Here is a 7365-nt window from a genome sequence, read left to right as displayed (position 1 = left end):
TAATTCTGCCTGAATTTTGCATTCTTGGTGACAAAGCAGAACTAAAAGAAAAGTAGCTGATTCCCCCCTCCCCCCCCCACTCTGACAAAAACAGAGAAACCACAGTTGGGGGGGAAAAGCATAAAGGCAGTGGAATAATGTGAGTCACTGCTTTTAAACCACACCTACCTTTTTCCAGTAGCTAATGAAAATAATTACAAAACCTCATTTTTAAAATTCTCTTTTCTTTCTAAAAGCTGCTTTCAGAATGGCTTTTTAGGGCTCTCTAGTTTTAAATCTATGAGTTGGGAAAATATTTCTCCAACCACCTTATTTTTCAGGGGTCTTACATTTTCTCTCCAGTTTTCTATTGAAAATGAGCTTCACTCCCAGAGTGATATTTGTTTTGATTCTGGGGAAGCAAATGCTTCCCTTACATGTTACAATGTAGGCTTTTTCATCAAACAGCAACTTACAGCTCACTTATTGCTGTAGCAAGCCTCTACCACATAACCCTTCTGATCCTTTTTTCTGCACTTCAAATGCACTTGCAGGTTTTCCAGGTGCAGTCTCATGCATCAGTTAACCTACCGGGATGAAATTTAAAGCTAGTGTCACTCCCAGTGAGTGTGTATTTCTAACTCAACAGCAAGTATGAGCAAGATCTAAGCCCTTATGATTCATTCAAAGGAATTTTATCTTCGTTGCCAAGTCTCTTTTTTATGTTATAGACAACATTCATTTCCACCTACGTTTATCTAAAATTGCTTTCATATGGTGCAACATAATATTTCTTTACCAATCAAAGCACCCTCCCCCAGACCATAGACTCTGATCATGTTCAGCTTGACTCTAAATGTAAATCCTCACTGAGCCCTGTTTGGATTTATGCAGCATGCTTTTCTGTAATTATAAAAATAGAATCACAACATTTAGCTGGAACAACCATCACTCTACTATTATAGGTCATCCTGTTCCTATTTCTAAGCAAATCTATTCCTTTTGAGTTAATACCTTTCTGCCTCACTTCCCTGGAAGCAGGGTTTCTAGAAGAGGGTTTAGTGTCAGACATTTATGTGTAGTTGTATCTGTTGCCATGGCTAGACCAAGCCTATATCCCGGGATTGTCCCGGGATGATCCCTGTGCATGCAAATGACACACAGGGGATCCCGGGAGCAGGCAGGGATGACCCCTCCATTTGTCTGGGATAATTTTTAGGTCTAGCTAAGGCCTGAATTTAGGTACAATTGGCAACCCAGCATGCATATAGAAATACATTGCTGCAGACTAGAAGTACACTCATCATGTAGTTACATATACCTAATCCACGGCAGAGTCAAGCTCAGGGGAAACTGGTTCTGCTATTTTTGTAGCAGCAGCAGCAGTGCACAGGGATATTTGGCTGGTGTTTCTTTCTTCACAAAGCCTTCTCCGCTCCTGGAGCAGGTGGTAGCATTTTAAACATTGATTCTGCTTTTTAAAACAAGGCATCAATTTTAAGGTACAGCAAATTCTGCTGAAGGTACATCGGCATGCCAAAGAATAGCTGCTAAGAGTAAAATACATAAAAGGACAAGTCCTTAGTCTTGCTCCGTACACTTCTTTTGGCAAACCCAAAAAAATGAGATTATGATGAAGAAGTATTCTTCAGCTTGCCAGTCTTAGAAATAAATGCGATGCTGGAATTGTCATAATGGTTGGGATCTAGAAAGGCTGAAGATCTTGAGAGAAGTAGGGAACTTCTGGAGATATGTGGATCTTGTAAGAAGCAAGATAGTGGTACGTGGCAGGAGAGAACTTTTCAGGCAATTATAGAGAAATTTCCTAGTAGGTGCCTTTTTATATTGGTGTTTTCTCTTGGTGCTTTATTTTTCTTTTAATCTATAAAGAACTATTCATTTTTATGCACAATCTTCAAGTTTTGGTGATGCCAATGGAATGGTTCCAGCATATTTTGATGTTTTATGTTTGTCTATGGTTGGAGACATTTCTCCTCTATGCATGAGGAGAAGCATATTTTTCAACATTTCATTAGTTGAGAATAACAATGACATTTAATAGTAAAATGTAAGAAATAAAATAAAATTCTGTTTCTAAATCTTGTCCAATTAGCCACCTTCTCATTTCCAGGCTAGAGTTGTTTGTGGGTAGAAAAGCTTTTTTGGCACAATTCTGTCATGTGTTTGCTTTTTTTATACTCATTAGTTTGATGCCAAATGACTGCACTGCTATTAAACATGAGGAAGACAGATTGGCTGGCATACTTTATTTACCAGTTCTGCCATGTGCAATATAATTCTGGCTCATCTTTTCTCATTATTTACTCCTCCTTTCTCTATGTGTGGGCTTTATTGCCCAATTTAACTTTTAAATATTTAAACATTCTGTTTACCTTGCAATGCCAGTTGTGTCTGTAGATTATTTTTTCCTGGCAATCTTTCTAAAAATCTCAGTAAAATTTGCCAGGTGGAGGTACATGTGTGTGGATTGTCACAACAGGCTACATATGAAAGAAAACAGCTATGATTTTCTGTTTTCCTCTTAATACATGCATATATGAGAAGGTTGTGGTGGCCAGTAAAGAGTTCCTGTGTCCATGTTGTATTCACACAAGTCCTCCGGTGCCCAAGTGTTGCATTAGTAGGAATATTAATTATTCTCCTGAAAATACATACAGATACATTGTTGATACTTCAGTACAGATATATGTTTTATTTGTGTTATTACTTAGGATTTGTGTACATACACAATACCTGATTTAGTTGCCATTTGTCTTCACTTTATGCTAGAATCTGGTAGACAGCAGCGGTAACCCCTATTAGATTCTCAATGTTATACATTGTACAGCATCCAAGGGTTATAAAGTAAAATTTTGCACAAGGTCTCCATTTTCAGAATTGATTTAGGAAAAGCAATAACAGCAAAGTTGCTTTCCTTCTCCCATGAACCACAGTGGTGTTTTTTGTTTTGTTTTAAATGAGTTCAAGAGTGGATGGAGAATCAGCAGTTCCAAGTATTTGGTTAGTGAGTACTCCCGCTTGTCTAGCGGTAGCAGTTGCAACAGGCAGTTAGATATTAGGGCTGTGCACGGACCCCCCGCTCCGCTTCTCTTCCAGATCTGTGATTTGCGGATCGGCCCGCTCCGCCCCGCCTATGTCCGCTCCGCTCGGAGCTCCGGATCCGGATCGGAGCTCCGTTTCCCCCCCCCCCATAGGCTTGCATTAAGCTAAAAAAGTATACAACTTTTTTTCTGTGAAAGTTAGAAGCCTCAAGTTTGGCACCATGACACCTCATGGGGGTATACACATGTACGCCAAGACTCAAGGCAATCCCATAATCCCCTAATTTTTTGGGAATTTATGAAAATCGGGCACCCCATTCACACCCCTTTCCCTTTCCATAGCTCCGTCAATTTGCACGTTAAAAATCTCAAACTCGCCACCATGATAGCTTGTCCAGGGATACATACACATGCCAAGACTCAAGGCAGTCCCATCATCCCCTGATTTTGGGGGAATTTATGAAAATCGGGCACCCCATTCACACCCCTTTCCATAGCTCCGTCAATTTGCACGTTAAAAATCTCAAACTCGCCACCATGAAAGCTTATCCAGGGATACACGCACGCCAAGACTCAAGGCAGTCCCATCATCCCCTGATTTTTGGCGGGGCTTAAACCTGCAGACATCTCAATGGGGCCATTTCAAAGGAAATCCCAACATGCCATGAATTGTACAGATAAACCTATGAAATCTTCTTCCACACTTGAAAAATGGATTTGGAACTTCCAAAAGTCTAATTGAGCGCAGGAAGGACTTCTCAGCTGAGTCAAAGCCAGACACAAACCATCCCTGCGAGGCGGGCAGGGGAGGAGGGAGGGAAGGCAGGCAGGCAGCAGACATTTCTGGGGGCATAAGGAAGTGAGCCAAGGATAAGCCAGTAATGCATATAAAATGGAATAAATAAATAAATAAACAAAGGAGGGGTGGAATTAAAAGCAGTGTTGCTGAATAAACAACAAGAAGAACTTTTAAAAAAAGGCTATATCTGTCTTTTACCAGTAATAGGGGGACGTGCCCGGGGGAGGGGGAAGCAGCTGCCAATTTGACTGGTCCTAGTAGTGACCAGTCTTTTAAGAAGCAACACTGTCAGTTCAACTCATGAAAGACATTGCTCCACCACTAAGAAGTAAAACGCTCACTTCAACTCATGATAGGCATTGCTCCACCGGGTTACTCTCTTTGGAGGGCTGTGATAGCCCCTCAAGTACAGGAGAGAGTGGGGGCACGTCCACATGGCATGCCCTAGGGGAGCTCATCCCCTCGCACCACATCTTTTCAGTTGTTCCCCAAAGTTAGGGTGGGTAACAGTGCTCTCTTATTATTGGCTTAGTATATGATTTCAGGTTGTGTTTGTGCATTTGGTGGGGCTACTGTTTTAAAAAACACTGGGAAAAGTCTGTTCAGACTAAGAAAGAGAAGTTTCCCAGAATCCCAAGTTACCCGTTTTGCCTATCCCCTCCTCCAACTTTGGGATCATGTGATCATGACCGGGAGTTGACTCTGCCCCTCAGCCCTTCAAAAAAGGTATTTCCCGACGGTTTTTTAAAAAATTCTAGCGCGCGACCCGCACCACGCAGAGAGCTGAGAGTAGTCTCAAAATGACCCCCATCCACGATTCTGAGCACAAGAATTTTCAGAACGATAGCTTCAAAAACAACACAGTTATCCCCCTTTCTTTTCCGCAATGCAATCCTATGGGCGAAATGTTTCAAGATGGCGATCGGAGTGGTCCGCCTGAAGGAGGAGCTCCGAAAAATGGGCGCTTCTCTTCGCCTTGCTTCTAGGGGTCCACGGTCCGCTTCTACTCCGCCTCTGGGCAAGGCGGAGCAGGCCATTTCGCTCCTGCTTCTGCGCTTCTAATCGGAGCGGAGCACATGCCTATTAGATATTATGATTTTCTGTTGCCTCTTCTTCCCACCAATTGATATTGGTGGTAGCAGGGATAAATGACCTCTGCAGAATTGATGATGTTAATGTGTTTGGGATGAATAGTTCCATTGCTGGTTATTGCAGGTACATCTGGGAAATTTATTTTTAAGATGTCTACTGGTGTCAAATTGTCACCATGGTTTCTGCGATCTTGAGACCTAGGTGGGATTTAGATCTAGCCAATTTTCCCCACCATGATGATGTGTGTGGTGGATAGCATCCATGGGCAATTATGCCATCTGAAATTTTCCTGACATGTGTGATTTTTTCAGAGCCAATCATGTATTCAGATCCTTGAACATGTGACAGAATGTTGAGAGGGCACTAAATGCAAATATGAAGGGAGAAGACTTCAATGCATGCACAAAGGATGATGTATTAACCCTAAGGTGTTTCAAGTCTTATGACTCTCTTTCAGAGGCAACTGATTTAGTTCAAAGGAAAACCAAATCCACATCATCTGATTTCCTCAGTTACCCTGAGGAACAGTCATAAGATAAATCATTCTCTGTGCACCTTTGATGATTCCACTTCATGCATTTTTTCAGATCTTTCAGTGACTTTAGTGAGTCCCTAATGAATTCTGCTTTATGACTGCAAACACATACAACGAACCAAACACTGGGGAGAGGGTGGGATCTGTCACCTGCATCTATCCTATGATAGCATTCAATCATTCAAATGCATATATATTTAATCTCAACTTTAAGGAATTTACAAGACGTGATAAGGACTGCCTTAGATAGTTTCTTAAAAGGATTAAACAAATTCATACAGGGCTTGCTATCAAAGGCTGCTAGCCATGTCACATACATAAATAGAACTGCCATATTCCAAGGCAATTATATGTCTGAGTACTACATGTTTCTGAGAAGTAATACCTTGGTTATGAACTTCATGCCCTGCTTGGAAACTTCCTGGAGGCATCTGCCTAACCACTATTGGAAGCAAAATACTGGGCTAGTTATAGCTTGATGTATTCCAGCACGGCTCAAATTATTCAGTATTAGGGGTGCCTACCAATTATTTTTTTTAAAAAAAATGTTTAGTTGATTAATTATTTGCCTTCTAGCCAATGATTGTACATGTTACTATAACTTCAAAATATGTGCCTTTTTGCTATTTTTTATGTTAAAGGAACATAAGAAGTGTCGTGCTGGATCAGACCAAGGGTCCATCTAGTCCAGCACTCTGTTCACACATTGGCCAACCAGCCATCGGCCAGGGATGAACAAGCAGGACATGGCACAACAGCGCCATCACACCCATGTTCCCCAGCAACTAGTACAGACAGGCTTACTGCCTCGAATACTGGAGATAGTGTGACAAACATTATTTGTTATACAAAAGTTCAACTCCTAGATAACAGAAAGCCCTGGCTGGAGAATCCTTGGAGTTGTAGGACTTTTTCTGTCTAGACATGAATAGGGTTGCACTCTAAAATGCTAATTAAATCTTACAGTCAGAATGGCTGTGTGACTACAGATTGTCAGTTAACAGATAATATCAGACAAGATCATAATTTTAGCTAAATCCAAGTATATGCTTGGATCATATCGTATTGTAGAAAGAGTAGATTTATGAGTTAGAAATAAATGTTTTGCCAAACTGAATAGCACCCTCTACTGACTTAAAGAATTAAAAGGACATATAATACGACAGGTTAAAATATGGTATTAAATTTGGAATGTTACAGCTTTATATTATCCTCCTTCTTGCAGTATGCACAAGAGAATTTACCTTATGGTGCAAGAGACTACTAACAGGATTATCTAAAGGACTATGTACTCTGTGTGGGTGGCTGGTTGGTTTTTTACACAATTTTCTCTGTTTTAAAGATCCTAGCCAACTATGTCTGCCACCACTCTCTTCCCTTCTGGCTGTTCTCTATGCCATCTTATACCAGTTTCAGGTGGTCATATTATAGCAGAACTTCAATTCCTTTTTTGCCTTTCCTGTAAACTGAATGTAAAAAGCTACATTTACTAGAATGCGCATTCAGTGCTTATAAAATGGCTATCATTCACTTTCTCACAACAATAATGTTCATGAACGATGCATTATTCGTTTCACTGAGTCATGGTGTGTTATAGTTCAGCCCTGCATAATCTCTGACCTGACAACTCCCTGATTTTTTTTTTTTTTTTTGTATTCCTATGCAGCCAGTAAGACTAAGAGGATTTGGGGCTTTCTGTTGGCCATCATCACTCTTGTGAGTGATGCTTCATTCTACTTGGTGAGTCACAAGTAGAGCGGAACTGCCACTTCTATTAATTCATTAACTTCAAAGCTTGTAACCATGCTTTTGCTTACCTTCATATTTCAGTAATTAACAGGTAGGAAACGTCAATATTTATAGCAGGGGTTATAGGATTGAGTTTCCCTGGCTTCTAG

Source organism: Elgaria multicarinata, chromosome 8, assembly GCF_023053635.1.
Source record: "Elgaria multicarinata webbii isolate HBS135686 ecotype San Diego chromosome 8, rElgMul1.1.pri, whole genome shotgun sequence".
Lineage (NCBI taxonomy): Eukaryota > Metazoa > Chordata > Lepidosauria > Squamata > Anguidae > Elgaria > Elgaria multicarinata.
The sequence above is the reverse complement of the archived record's forward strand: the minus strand, read 5'-3'. Positions refer to the sequence as shown.